Below are 14,828 nucleotides of genomic sequence, written 5' to 3'. Positions count from 1 at the left end.
GAGTCTTGCTGGCACTCTTCTGTCACACAACACTCCTGACACTTTCCTCCAACCGCTCCAACCTGCCTGCACTCGCCTCTTCACCTCTTTTCCACACTCCCCATCACACTGAACTGTTGACCCCAAGTACTTAAACTCCTGCACCTTCTTCACCTCAGCCCCCTGTAGCCTAACGCTTCTGCCTTGATCCCTCTCGTTCAGACACATGTATTCTGTCTTACTACGACTGACCTTCATGCCTCTTCTTTCCAGAGCAAACCTCCACCTCTCTAGCTGTTCCTCCACCTGCTCTCTACTCTCACTGCAAATTACAATGTCATCCGCAAACATCATTGTCCAGGGAGATTCCTGTCTTACCTCATCTGTCAGCCTGTCCATCAGCATAGCAAACAAAAAAGGACTCAAAGCTGATCCTTGGTGTAGTCCCACCTCCACCTTGAACTCCTCTGTCTGACCTACAGCACATCTCACCACCGTCATACTTCTCTCATACATGTCCTGAACTACTCTGACATACTTCTCTGCCACTCCAGACGACCTCATACAGTACCACAGCTCCTCCCTCGGCACCCTGTCATACGCCTTCTCTAAATCTACGAACACACAATGCAGCTCCTTCTGACCTTCTCTGTACTTTTCCATCAACATTCTCAAAGCAAAAATGGCATCAGTGGTGCTCTTACGGGGCATGAAACCATACTGCTGCTCACAGATCTCCACCTTCTTCCTAAGCCTGGCTTCCACTACTCTTTCCCACAGCTTCATTGTGTGGCTCATCAACTTTATTCCTCTATAGTTGCTGCAGTTCTGCGTGTCACCCTTGTTCTTAAAGATCGGGACCAGAACGCTTCTCCTCCATTCCTCAGGCATCTTCTCACTCTCTAAAATCCTATTGAACAACCTTGTTAGAAATTCCACTGCTGCCTCTCCTAAGCACTTCCATACCTCCACAGGAACGTCATCAGGACCAACGGCCTTTCCGCTCTTCATCCTTTTCAGAGCCTTCCTAACCTCATCCTTTCCAATCTCTGCTACTTCCTGCTCCACAACAACCACATCTTCCTCCCTTCTTTCCCTGTCATTTTCCACGTTCATCAGCTCCTCAAAATACTCCTTCCATCTTTTCTGTACACTCTCCTGGGTTGTTAGCACCTTTCCATCTCTGTCCTTAATCACCCTTATCTGTTGCACGTCCTTCCCATCTCTGTCTCTCTGTCTGGCTAGCCTGTACAAGTCCTTCTCTCCTTCCTTTGTGTCTAACCTGTCATATAGCTCATCGTAAGCTTTCTGTTTGGCCTTTGCCACCTCTCTCTTCACTCTACGCTGCGCTTCCTTGTACTCCTGTCTACCTTCCTCAGTCCTTTCTACATCCCACTTCCTTTTAGCCAACCTCTTCCTCTGGACGCATTCCTGTACTTCCTCATTCCACCACCAAGTCTCTTTACCGTCTTTCCTCTTTCCAGATGACACACCTAGCACCTTCCTACCTGTTTCCCTGATAATTTCTGCTGTAGTTTCCCAGTCATCTGGAAGCTCATCCTGACCACCCAGACCCTGTCTCAACTTCTGCCTAAATTCCTCACTAGTTTCTTCATTCTGTAGCTTCCACCACTTGGTCTTCTTTTCTGTTTTCCCTCTCTTCTTCTTCCTGACCTCCAGAGTCATCTTACACACCACCATGCGGTGCTGTCTGGCTACACTCTCTCCTACCACCACTTTGCAGTCAATAACCTCTCTCAAATGACCTCGTCTACATAGGATGTAGTCCACCTGGGTACTCCTACCTCCACTTCTGTATGTCACTCTATGTTCCTCTCTCTTCTGGAAGTAAGTGTTGACTACAGCCATTTCCATCCTCTTCGCAAAGTCCACCACCATCTGTCCCTCCAGATTCCTTTCCTTCACACCAAACCTGCCCATCACCTCCTCATCACCTCTATTGCCCTCCCCAACATGCCCATTAAAGTCTGCTCCAATAACAACTCTCTCTCCTCTGGGAAAACTCTCTATGACCTCATCCAACTCACTCCAGAATCTCTCCTTCACTTCTAACTCACAGCCAACCTGTGGCGCATACCCACTGACTACATTCACCATCACCCCTTCGATTTCTAACTTTAAGCTCATCATCCTGTCTGAGACTCTTTTCACCTCTAGAACACTGTTTACAAACTCCCCCTTCAGAATCACTCCTACCCCGTTTCTCTTCCTATCAACGCCATGATAGAACAGTTTGTATCCTCCTCCAATACTACGTGCCTTGCTGCCCTTCCACCTTGTCTCCTGCACACACAGTACATCTACCTTCCTTCTCTCCATCATGTCTGCCAGCTCTCTGCCTTTCCCTGTCATTGTGCCAACGTTAAGAGTCCCTATTCTCAAACCTATGTTCCTGCCTTTTCCCTTCTCTCTCTGGCCACGGGCCCTTCTGCCTCCCCTCTTTCTTCGACCAACAGTAGTCAAATTTCCACCGACACCCTGTAGGTTAACAGCATCGGTGGCGGTCGTTGTTAACCCGGGCCTCGACCGATCCGGTATGTCTAAAGTGTTGTGGATGATTCGCATGGTTATTTTGGCAATTTTTACGCCGGATGCCCTTCCTGACGCAACCCTCTCTATTTATCCGGGCTTGGGACCGGCACAGAGGCAACTGGCTTGCAACCCCTGTGGCTAACCTAACGAAACTGACCAATAGTTAAGCCGTTAAACTAAAAATTAATTCAACTCGGCTTGACAAAATGTAAAATAAACAAATACAAATGAGGACAAAATATCTTATTTCTAAGTCAAATTTCTTTGGAGACTTAAATTTGTATATGTTTGTACGATTGCGCGACGTTAGCATCAACCTTAACATAGCCTATGTACTATTGCACGAGGAGTAGAGGACTTTTTAATTATTTTTGCCAGTTTTTGGTTTTTGTTTTTTAATTCCCAATGCTGGAGAAACAAAAATGATTCTGGTTTGAATGTTACAGTGGGAAAGACCCGCCATCGCAGCCAATAAAAGTAACCGTGCAAACAAAGCTAAAGTAACTCTACAACTTATAAACAAAATAATGTCGCAACTAGAAAGAAGCGCTGCTGCAAATAAAAACAGCCAAATTCACATTCTTTCAGCTTATTGTTACCCACGCCTTGGATTATTGTTAGCATCATTATTAATGATAAATGGTAATCAGCTGCCATAGGCATTTAGTTGTTGGCTTTTCCAACCTGATGTGTTTTGGTTCTAGGCTCTCACGGAACAGTGTTTTACTCCGATATGCAGCAAAACAGGAAAAGTAGTTGTTTTGAATATCGTTAGCCACAGCTAACAATAAACCGGCATCTTCCAGTTTATCTTCAAGCCTGTGGCTACATGGCCGAACCAAATACACATTAAATAGTGACACTGAATACTAAAGACCGTGTGTCGCACATTTAGAGCATTTTCCATTTATGAAAATTAGGTCTTTTTCGATAAATGCGTGATTAGTGTTTCTTGCTTCTGTCATTCGCCAACGTCCGCAGATGTCCGTCGACGGTTTCGGCCGACGGATCTTTACATGAATTCGGTTTTGAGCTTTTCAAAAAAAAAATCGAAAATTACGCAGCTTAAGCATATTTTACGTAGTTAAACGCAGTCAAATTTGTGTCTTTCCACGACCGTTCCAACTATGTCTAACAGACTTTTCACGGATGTACCACCAATGTATAACTTTTATATCGCGTACACGGCGCACACATTGGTTAAAACTATGTATTTGATGCCCGAATCACTAATGAGTTGCATGTAAACAGCACAATAATCACTTACGGTTCATGTTCTACGTTTACATGTTCTTTGCGTGGTTTATTCGTGATACATCTGGGAAAATTTCACGGAAAGACCACAACTTTTCTGACTTTTTCTACAGAGATGCACGTATGATCAATTTGTGCAATATGCACAAATTTGCGCGATCATTCCTTTTATATTTGCAGTTTCTGTTTACACTGTTACTTTTTTTTTGCCGCTATTCACTGATTTATGTAAATACATAAATATATCTAATTGATTGTGTAAATATGTAAATGGATGAATTGTATGATTTTGTATATAATTTTATTTTATATTTTTCGTAGGTTTTTATCACCTACACTACATTACTAACACATAAACACACATAAGACATATAACAATAGTCCACTGTTATTTTGACCCACTCTTCCCCAAATTATTGATGCAAACTCTAAATGCAAAGTTATTTAATTTTGGAATAAAGTCAAATTGGGAATAAATTGCCTTTTAATGGCCAGCCTTTCTAACCTATAGCATTTTGTAGGTCTTCGGTTGTGTGTAGGGGTGTAAGCAAAGGAGAAAAGAAAATACAATATTAATAATATTAATAAAATGCAGTAATAATACATATAATGGTTTACATTGGGATTAAAAATTACTTTCTAAAGCCGGAAAGTGTCAGTCTGATCTTAATGTTAACCATTACGATCATAAAAGCTAATTGCTAGCCTTCATCCCAGATCCAGGGACCTTAAGCTAGCAACATGCTAAAAACTGTCATATCTTTTTCAACATATATTTATTAAAAATGTTTAGCTTAAGTAGGCTAATGACGCACTTCAAAGATATAGCTAGCAGGATAAGCTAACATAGATAGTGGATATTTGGAAATAACTGCTGTGTCTACATAAAAACATAATTTAAGGATAATTGTTTTATCAGATTTTTTCTAATGTGATGCAGCTATTGTTATGCTAAGCTAACACCAGCTAGCTTAAAATGTTTTTTTTCTAGAAAGTGGGTTTTTGCAAATAACTGCTGTCTCTAAATAAAAATTTCCTCTTGAGCTTTTAATTTTTTCCTTTTTATTCAGACTTTTTTAACATAAGATGTGGCCACCAGGTGTTATGTATAAATGCGATTTCCGCCTCTACAACTGCTTAAAAATCTACTACTGCTTAATCAAGATATTCATATTTTTGCAGAGATACGGCAGGAAGTTATGAAGGAAAGTCACGTCTAAATTCTCATTGTTTGGTAGTAAAATATTGTCAGAATCTCGTTTTTTTTTTTTGTCACAAAATTTTTAGGAACTGTTTTTTGAAAACACAAGTGATAAATTGCTAACTAATTAATCGATAGAAAATATGACTTTTTATTTTCTGTCTTTGGCTGTTCCCCCATGAGACAGGCTGTCTTCATTGTCTCTCCGACATATTTATGGTCATTTAGGGTGGGACTTCCTTCTCTGACCCGAGAAGTTGTTAGCCGGTGTAACGAGGCTAATTTCTACACAAAGCAGGGTGGGTTTGCTCGTCAGCCAGAATCTATATGCCTCTAAGAAGCAGGTACTGCTGGGAAATCCCACAGGAAAACAGCTATCTATATCAGTCAGTTCAAGAGGACGCCAATGAAACTGTTGGCGGATACCACGTGTGGCTTTTCTCCAACACATCTGCCACCAAAACTAATAAAAAATATGCAACGACTGCCATTGCAAGTTAACTTCCCTATCCACTTTTATGGTTTCCAGCCATAACCTCCATCTGCTTGGGACAGTCCTGTCCCCCGTTTTCCCCTTTGTCCTGCTTCATCTGTGTGACAGCTGGCGCCACTTCCTGTGAGGATCACAGTGGCACGGGTTTCCTTTCACAAAAAAGAAGTCGTTCAGCTATCGCAACACCGTCCATCGCCTGTTGTTTACCTCAGCCGAAACCTGGAGCAGTGGACGAATCGCAAGTTTCCTGTTTCTAAGAATACATTCCCATTGAACCCTTGGTCCGTGGACTCCAGTGCACCGGGTTGCAAACACTTCCTCAGCCTGGTGACTAACGTTTGTTTACTGCTTTAGCTTCCGCTGAAAGCCTAAAACGTTTAGCCGATGCCGCCATATCCCAGTGGATTTTAAACAGGCAAGCCGGTAGCAATTCTGTGAAATCTGTCAAGGCTATTTCCACAGGACGCCACAGAATAGGACCAGCCATGTACTCAGCTGCTCAGGGGCAGTCCTACAGATCCCACAAAGAAGTGATATTTTTGACTTTTTTGGAAAGGCTTTAGACACCAGGATGTTTCGTAGACAGATTTTAAGCATATTTATTTCAACTTATTGCTGAATAATAATAATGAGTATTGTGACTTTTTTGGATCAGACGTATAAATCATTATATCATCTACAAACATTTTGCGTTTTTAAGTTTTAAGATTTTGACACATGACATTCATGACATATATATATATATATATATTCGTGGATTTCTGGCTGGCTTGATCGTGTTACAGAAGCATAAAAGAGTTAATGTTAATTTATGAGGCAAACTATCAAAGAAGTTGGTTTTAGATGAAAGATACTTCCAAAGACACAATTAAAGCATAGCTAATTTACATTTCAATTTATGTGCACTAACTTTTGCTTAATTAGGGTATGTTTTGCAACGTAGGACATCTTTAGATCAGTAGAATAAATCATTATTTCATCTGCAAATGTTGACACTTTGAGATTTTTCTGTTCCTGTTACCTTGATGTTTGATACTTAACAAGTTCATCTGTCGCATTTCAAATCTTCATTTTTGTTGACAAATGACATTTATGGATTAGTAAATAAAAACATTTCTGGCTAGCTTGATCATTTTACGAGATCATAAAAGTTGCTTATGATAATTTGTGAGGTAAAATCTTATAGATGTTGGTTTAAGATCAAAGAAGCTTTAAAATAGTCCCAAAGATATATTTTGAGAATATTTAACTTATAAAAATGAATGTATGTGGATTGACATTTGCCGACTATTGACTATAGATCAGAATTATTGTCATATTGTCAGCAAACTTTGACACTTTGAAATTTGCTTGAAGTGTGTTACTTCTCAAATTGAACTATAACTTTTGTTAAGAAGTGACTTTTGTGACTTCGGAAGGAAAAAACCTAATAGATTTGAGTAAAAATAACAATTTTTTAGAGTGCCATTTCTGTATTTTTATTTTAAGTGTTAAAGATGTTGTCATTTCTGGCTAGCTTTATCCTGTTACAAGATCATAAAAGTAATCATAAAATGATAATATTGACTTTGGTTATTTATTGCTAAGTGAGTGTTGTGCTGTCTTTGGATCAGAGATAAATAACTATATCATCTGCAAATGTGGACACTTTGGGACTTTTCTGTTTGCTGAAAGTTTGTGATTTCGCAAATTAGACTTTATCCGTCACATTCGATTTTTTTTTTGTTTGTTTTCCTAACTAATGATATTCATGACTGTGATGAAAAAGGACTGATTTTTTTCATCTCAAACATTAAAGGCGCTTCAGAATTTCTTGATCGCATTACAAGATCATAAAAATGTTTACAACAGTTTACAGGCTAGTATATCAAAGAAGCTGGCTTCAGATGAAGTGGTGTTTGGGTTTGCGGCTCATTCCTTTTGCACTTTTGTATCCTGTGCAGGGAAACTCCCTTTTTCCCCTTTGTCTCTTTTTAGAGCATCCTCAGAAACCTCCTCCTTTTTGGTAGCAAACTCTGAGATCTGTGGACAAAAAGACAAAAATCTGTGATGTGTTCAAACTAATGTAGGAATAATGAGTTGAGCATCTATTTAGAACTGTAGTCAAAGCGAGAGTTTCAGTTCCATACCACATGTGTAGGAGGATCTCTTAGCATTCAGAACAATGGAATGAGCTCTTGGCCGCAGCTGAGGGTGTGGATGGCGAGCGGTTGAAGGGTTCTGCTTGGATTTGACACAGGCTTGGGTGGGACGAGGGGAAGTCTGCGATTCCCTGCACTGTATTTGTGGCCGCTGAGGGGTCGTGAACCATCTGGGCTGCTAATCGTCAACATTCAGCCGTCTGCCTTGGTGGTTTGGTGATGAAACCTGAGGATGCATCACGTGGGATTCAGCCAAAGCCAATACAGGAGAAAGTCCTCAACAGTCCTTCTAAGCTTTCAGTTTATTGCAAAACGTTTAAAAAAAAAAAGATACATTTTTGATGGCTCCTGTTTAGGATGTCTCAAAAAACAAAACGTGGACTTTTCTAAGGACCATGAGAGGATCCATGTATGGAGGGTTGACTAGTGCAGGTGCTTAGAGTTTTTTGGTGGTCCAGGCCTTTGGGGGGCTGTAGACAGGAGTGGCCACATTTTAAGGGGTCTTGCAATTCCCTGGAGGCATGCAGGGACACCTCAAGGGTCTTCACAAAAACGGAGTGTACCACTGTCGCGTGTGTGGTAGGTGTATCGCAAAGTATTCGTGAGGCTAATGAAGTAGTGCTTACTTAAGACATATGGGTGATGCTGTCGTACAGTGTCCTTACACCGCACTCTGGTGGTTAGTAATGATTTAGTCGCGTGGATCCACACGGTGGTTGACGGGGGTGCTGCAGGTTTTGTGGTATTAAGGGGCACACAGGTGTGCTTTGCGGTTCATCGTGAAAATGGAGCGTACCATTGTCGTACGTGTGGTAGGTCTATGGTAGGTATATGATAAAGGATTAGCAAGGCGTAATATAAGACTTATGATGTACGGGTGATGCTGTTGTAGGGTGCCCTTACGCCACACTCTAGTCCAGTGGTTCTCAAACTGGGAGGCGGATTTTTTTTTTTGTGGCGGAACATAAACATACCGCACTTTGCGGGTGTCTTGCGTCACTTACATAAACCTAATCCTAACTGTGACATTTAAAGACAAAATCATTGTTGTTAGGGGTGGTTTTAACGTCTTAAAAGAACGGTAATGCCGCCGTTAACAGCAATAATTAAGTCTTCAGACGGTAATCCCGTCCGGACGTTGACGCATGCGACCGGTACGGATTGGATACCTACACCTGCCTTTCTCTGCAACTGTGATCAGATTTGTTGAAGAATGGAGAAATGCATGTCTAATGGATGTAATGCCTCCCCCCACCCCCAGGGAGGCGTGCCCCACAATTTGAGAACATGTCAACTGAATGATCCTTTATTATTTAATTTATTTATACTTTACAAAGGATCCTTCCCTTTGCACATGTCTTCCCTGCGAGGATTCTTTCTCAAATATTTCCCAGACATCAGAGCTCAATACAACTGGCTGAGAGATCCATTTAATACAGCAGCATCTGCTGATGTGAGCTCTGCTGAGGAGGATCAGTTCATTGAAATCACGTCAGACTCCACCCTGAGGATGAGGTTTACAGCTCAGACACTCCCTGAATTCTGCTGAGAGTGGAGAGGGAGAATCCACTCATAGGGCAGAGGGCTGGGGGCATTCTGTTTCCATTCTACGTCCTATCTTTGTGAGATTTTCTGCCGTTGCCTCTTTGAAAACAAAGAACAGAGCCAGGCTCAGTATTGAGCAGGACTTGAGAGTTGCAGTAACAAACCTGCAACCTCGTTTGAAAAGATGTGCAGCACAAAACAGACACATAGCAGTCGTTAACACAATTTTGTGTTTCTTTTTGCACAACAAATCCTTTATTTAAATTTTTTCTAGTTTCGAGCAGCAGGAATGTTTAAGATTTGGTTTAGGGTTAGGGTTTGTAGCGTCTTTGGATCAGAGATATACATAACTATATCATCTGCAAATATCGACACTTTGAGATTTTTCTGTTTGCTGAAAAGTTTGTGATGTCGCAAAATAGGCGTCATCCGTCACACTTGAATTTTTTTTTTTTTTTTGCTAGCTAATGATATTCATGACTGTGATGAAAAAGGACTGATTTTTTTCATCTCAAACATTAAAGGCGCTTTAGAATATCTTGATCGCATTACAAGATCATAAAAATGTTTACAACAGTTTACAGGCTAGTATATCAAAGAAGCTGGCTTCAGATGAAGTGGTGTTTGGGTTTGCGGCTCATTTCTTTTGCACTTTTGTATCCTGTGCAGGGAAACTCCCCTTGTGTCTCTTTTTAGAGCATCCTCAGACACCTCCTCTTTTTTGATGGCAAACTCTGAGATCTGTGGACAAAAAGACAAAATCTGGAATGTGTTCAAAATAATGTAGGAATAATGAGTCGAGCATCTATTTGGAGCTAAACATTTTCCCGCTACGGGTGTGCCCCGTTCAGGTTTGACCATTATTCACCTGCAGACAGCCCGTATCCAACTTTAAGTGCAATTGTGACTTATGGTACGTTCCCACCCGCCTCGGCAGCGTGCGTATTGCATCATATTCCGCCTTCGGAACTCTTGTGCTTGCAGAAACGCAAAGTTTGTAAGTCCGTTTTGGGCTCTACGTACAAAACGCGTAACCATTAAACGCACTTCGAAAGTTGAACCAGTGAAACTTTGACCAATCAGGGACTTGAATTTGGTAGTGATCCATTGGCAGGGTTAGCCCTTGTGCTATCTTGTGGGGTCAAAATGACCCCACCCTTACATTGACGTGTTCTCCCTGACAAAGGTGGATAAAGGTGAAAAGATTTCATGTAATCCATGGACACCAGTGAGGTTCACAAATCATTGAAGAAAAAAAGTTCAGAGCGCTGTCTAGTGGGTCTGGATGACCCAACTCCCAACATTAAAGTGTCTTGGATAGCACAAGGATTATAACATTGATCGCTGAGGAGAAATTAACGATTTGAAAAGAAAAAGAAAAAACAATCATAACATTTAAGTGGTGGTGAGTGGATCAACCATTTATGCTCAGTTTGAAGCCAACTTAAATGTTTGACTTTAAAAAGTCAATGTCCTTTAGCCGTCTTCAAAACATGTCCAGTAAGAGGCCGCTGTACCAGTTCTGAAGTGCCCAGTTCCTCCTGGCGAGGGCGGCGGGCGGCTCTTCACTTGTTTGAGGCGCGCCGTGGCTCTCGTCTTCGGCGTCCTCCTGCCAACAGGAATTGACTCGCTCCTCTCCCAGTTTCCTGGCATTGTTCTGCTCGCTGCCAGCAGGCCCAGACCCCTCCCAGGATCTGGGGAAAGGTGGGATGTTAAAGTTCCGCGTTTCCCTTTGATCAGCCTCAGCCTCAACCGGCGGGGGAGGGGTGCGTGTGAAAGAGACGGGCAAAACTGTGTGATGCAATTCTGGGAGTCTTTATCCCATCTTGTGTGACACTCGGACAAGGAGAGGATGGTTACGTTAACAAAAACATACAAAAACAATTTTAAAAATTTCACTCCCTGTTATTTTACTGAATTGCTCATTCATTTACGGCTTTTCCAAAGAAAATTGTAGAAGAAAAAAAACAGTAAAGGACCAAATCAAATCCTGTCCCATCTTTCCCACGTTTGTGCATTTTATCTATTCTGTTCTTTATTCTGATTAGCATGTCTTTAACATTAGCTAGTTGAACACATAAAAAACTAAAAACAAAAAAACACCCCTCTCACCCTCTGCGGGTGGTTTCTCCTCCAAGATCGGGTCCTCTACCAGAGGCCTGGGAGTTTGAGGGTCCTGCAGTATCTTAGCTGTTCCTAGCACTGCGCTTTTCTGGACTGAGAGGTCTGAGGTCTTTCCAGGTATCTGTTGTAGCCACTCCTCCAGCTTGGGGGTTACTGCCCCGAGTGCTCCAATCACCACTGGCACCACTGTCACCTTCACTTTCCAGGCTTTCTCCAGTTCTTCTCTGAGTCCCTGGTATTTCTCCAGTTTCTCATGTTCCTTCTTCCTGATGTTCCCATCGCTTGGTACTGCCACATCCACCACAACGGCTTTCCTCTGTTCTTTATCCACCACTACAATGTCTGGTTGGTTTGCCATTACCATCCTATCAGTCTGGATCTGGAAGTCCCACAGGATCTTTGCCCTCTCATTCTCTACCACCTTCGGAGGTGTTTCCCATTTTGACCTTGGGGTTTCCAGTTTATATTCTGCACACATGTTCCTGTATATTATTCCAGCCACTTGATTGTGGCGCTCCATGTATGCTTTCCCTGCCAGCATCTTACATCCTGCAGTTATGTGCTGGATTGTTTCAGGGGCCTCTTTGCACAGCCTAAACCTTGGGTCTTGTCTGGTGTGGTAGATCTGAGCCTCTATCGCTCTGGTGCTCAGGGCATATATATATATATATATATGTAGTGACATGAAAAGTTGCAGAGGTCTATTATTTTCATATACCTCAAGTGGCCGGATTCACTGATCTGATTTTTATTGGTTGCACCACTGAAAAAGTTCCGTTGCTTTTGCTACTAAATTGGTTGCCCTCTCGAGCCAAGGATCAGAAATCAGGAGAGACTCTGAATAGTTTTTGGAACGGTCATTGTCGACATCCAATTGAATTGGTTGTTTTTTTTTATATCAGAATCAGAAAGCCTTTATTGTTATTGTTACACAAGAAACTTGTGACAACGAAATTCCGGTGCACTCCAGCTGCTTAAACAATATAAATAAGTAATGTACTAAAGAACAATAAAGAATTGTTTAACTGATACTAATATACATATGTACATAGCTACATAACTTTCTATATTGCACTACATTGCACATGGGAACTGTTTATATTGCATATTGACTTCAATATTGCATGAGTTACAGATTTTTGTGGGATTCACATTTGTTTAGGATATTATTCTTTCATTGAATTATCATTGTCATTATTGAGTTTTATTAATATTTGAATAATGGTGCTGTTAGTTCTCTCAAACAAAAACGTGTCAAAATTACTTTGAAAAACCCAAAAAGGCTATTGGTTTTGGGTTCTTTTAGGTTAACAGTTATTTTGTGTTTGGGTCAAAATGAGTAAAAACGGGTCAATTTTGACCCAAATGCTATATGAATGTTAAATTTTGTAGTTGTTACTTAACCATAAAGAACCAAGAGGGTCAAATTTGACTGTTGATTTTTTTATTTTTTTTTTATTTTGTTATATATTATTATGAATGTATTAATATTATTGTAATTGTTGTTATTAGTTAACCTTTTTAGCTGTTGTTAAGTCTGAAAAAGTCTGAAAACGGGTCAATTTGGACCCCAAACCCGTTTTCACACTCGAAACAGGTATTAGTATTATACTATTATTTATATTGTAGTATTGTTTAGTATTGTAGTATTATTTAGTTTTGTAGTATTGTATTGTATTGTAGTATTGTTTAGTATTTTAGTATTGTTTTGTAACCAGGTTACAATACTAACCTTTCCACACTTAAAAAATGGGTCAATTTGGACCCAAACCCGTTTTCATACTTGAAAACAGGTATAAATATTGTAGTATTGTTAGCATTGTAACCAGGTTAGCATGCTAACGCTTTCACACATGAAAACAGGTCAATTTGGACTCAAAAACAAAATAAGGCTTAAAATGGCAATACATTAACCCAAAGTTAGGGTACAAACAGTTAATCCACTGTGTCTTGATGAAGTGAGCGGCACCAGCGCATTAATCTGAGAACGAACAGATAAAAAATATAGGATAAGAAACCCAAACAACGTTTGTCACTTTCTGACACGATCCTCCACTCGAGTGTTTCTTTCCCAGCTTCAGGGATGATAATCCAGGCCAGCAGTTAGATCTTTTCTCATGATTGCCTGATCGTCTGCGTTCGTTAAGTGTTTTTCGAGGGCCCTCGTGAGGTGGGGTTGCAGGGTGCACAGGAAGGAAAAGGTGTAGCTGGGAAATCTAATGGAGGCTCCTCAGTGAACAAGAGACACCCCATTCAGGATCTGGGCGTCGCTGCCAAGTCATCTCAGGGTCGTAGACAGCTGTGGCACGGCTTTGTGTTCAGAACAACGAGCGCAACCCGTCTTAGAATGTTATAAAATATGCCAGGTTTGTGGAAGGCGCTAGCAAAGAGGACACAATTTTATGTTTGTTTTCTCAAACAAAGACGTTTTTTTAAACCGGAAATACTGAGAGGTAATTAAAGTGAAGAGCCCCCAGGCAGACCTCTTCTGTGTAGCAGCTCCCCCACATGTTCATCTGCAGCAACAACAACTTTGACACGTGTAGCTGTTAGCCACATCGACCAGGTCTTTGATCATTTTCCTTGACAAGTTTTCTTAAATCTCATTTTTTTTACAATAAATATGACCAAAAACCTTTATTATTATTATTTTAGCATGGTAACCAGTTTAGCATGCTAACACTACATGCTAGTACGTCAATGGCGCATATTAGTATGCTAACAAAGCTTGTTATACTGAAAATAGGTGACTAGCGTAATGCTATATGTATGATTCAAAAACAATTGCATGTTTTCAAACCGCACCAAAGATTTTGGGTTTTGTTTCATTTTTTTTTGCCACTCACTGCTTATTATGAAAATAATTTTAAATCAAACTATTAGTCACAGAGGGAAAAAATAAGTGACAATTGTTTTTTTTGCATTGTAATCACAATATGGTAGCATGCTACTAGCATGCTAACTATGTATATTATCACAAAGACATGAAGAAACTTGTTGCTCTTTCCATGATCATAGTAAGTAAATAAACAAATATCTCTATCTATATAAATATAGATATATATGTATCTATAGACAGATAATTTTAGGTCAAATCCCACAAAGATTTAGCGACACACGTTCTGTCCGTCTTGTAATTTTAAGCATTTGCAAACTTTTGAAATACAATTACTCACAGATTTGGACTTGAGGTTTGGTTTTAACCCTTATAATGTGTCGGAGTTAGGTATATTATTATTCCAATAATTCCATAAATGATAAGATTTTGAAATGGTGCAGAAAATAATTTTAAATAAAGGATCATTTTATCCAAATTATTGAATTTCCATTTTTTTAATGCCTGGACAGTCGAACCACATGATAATTTCACACTTGAAATAATAGAATAATTATAAATAATAATAATATAGCAAAAGAAAATGTCATTTATGTTTTTTATAGAATAATTGCTACATTCTTTGTTATCTCTTTATGTATTTAAACATTTATGAACTGTAATAAATGACGATGTACAGAAAAGAGGTGTCATGTCTATGTC

The sequence above is a fragment of the Oryzias latipes genome, chromosome 2 (assembly GCF_002234675.1).
Source record: "Oryzias latipes chromosome 2, ASM223467v1".
Classification (NCBI taxonomy): Eukaryota; Metazoa; Chordata; class Actinopteri; order Beloniformes; family Adrianichthyidae; genus Oryzias; species Oryzias latipes.
The sequence above is the reverse complement of the archived record's forward strand: the minus strand, read 5'-3'. Positions refer to the sequence as shown.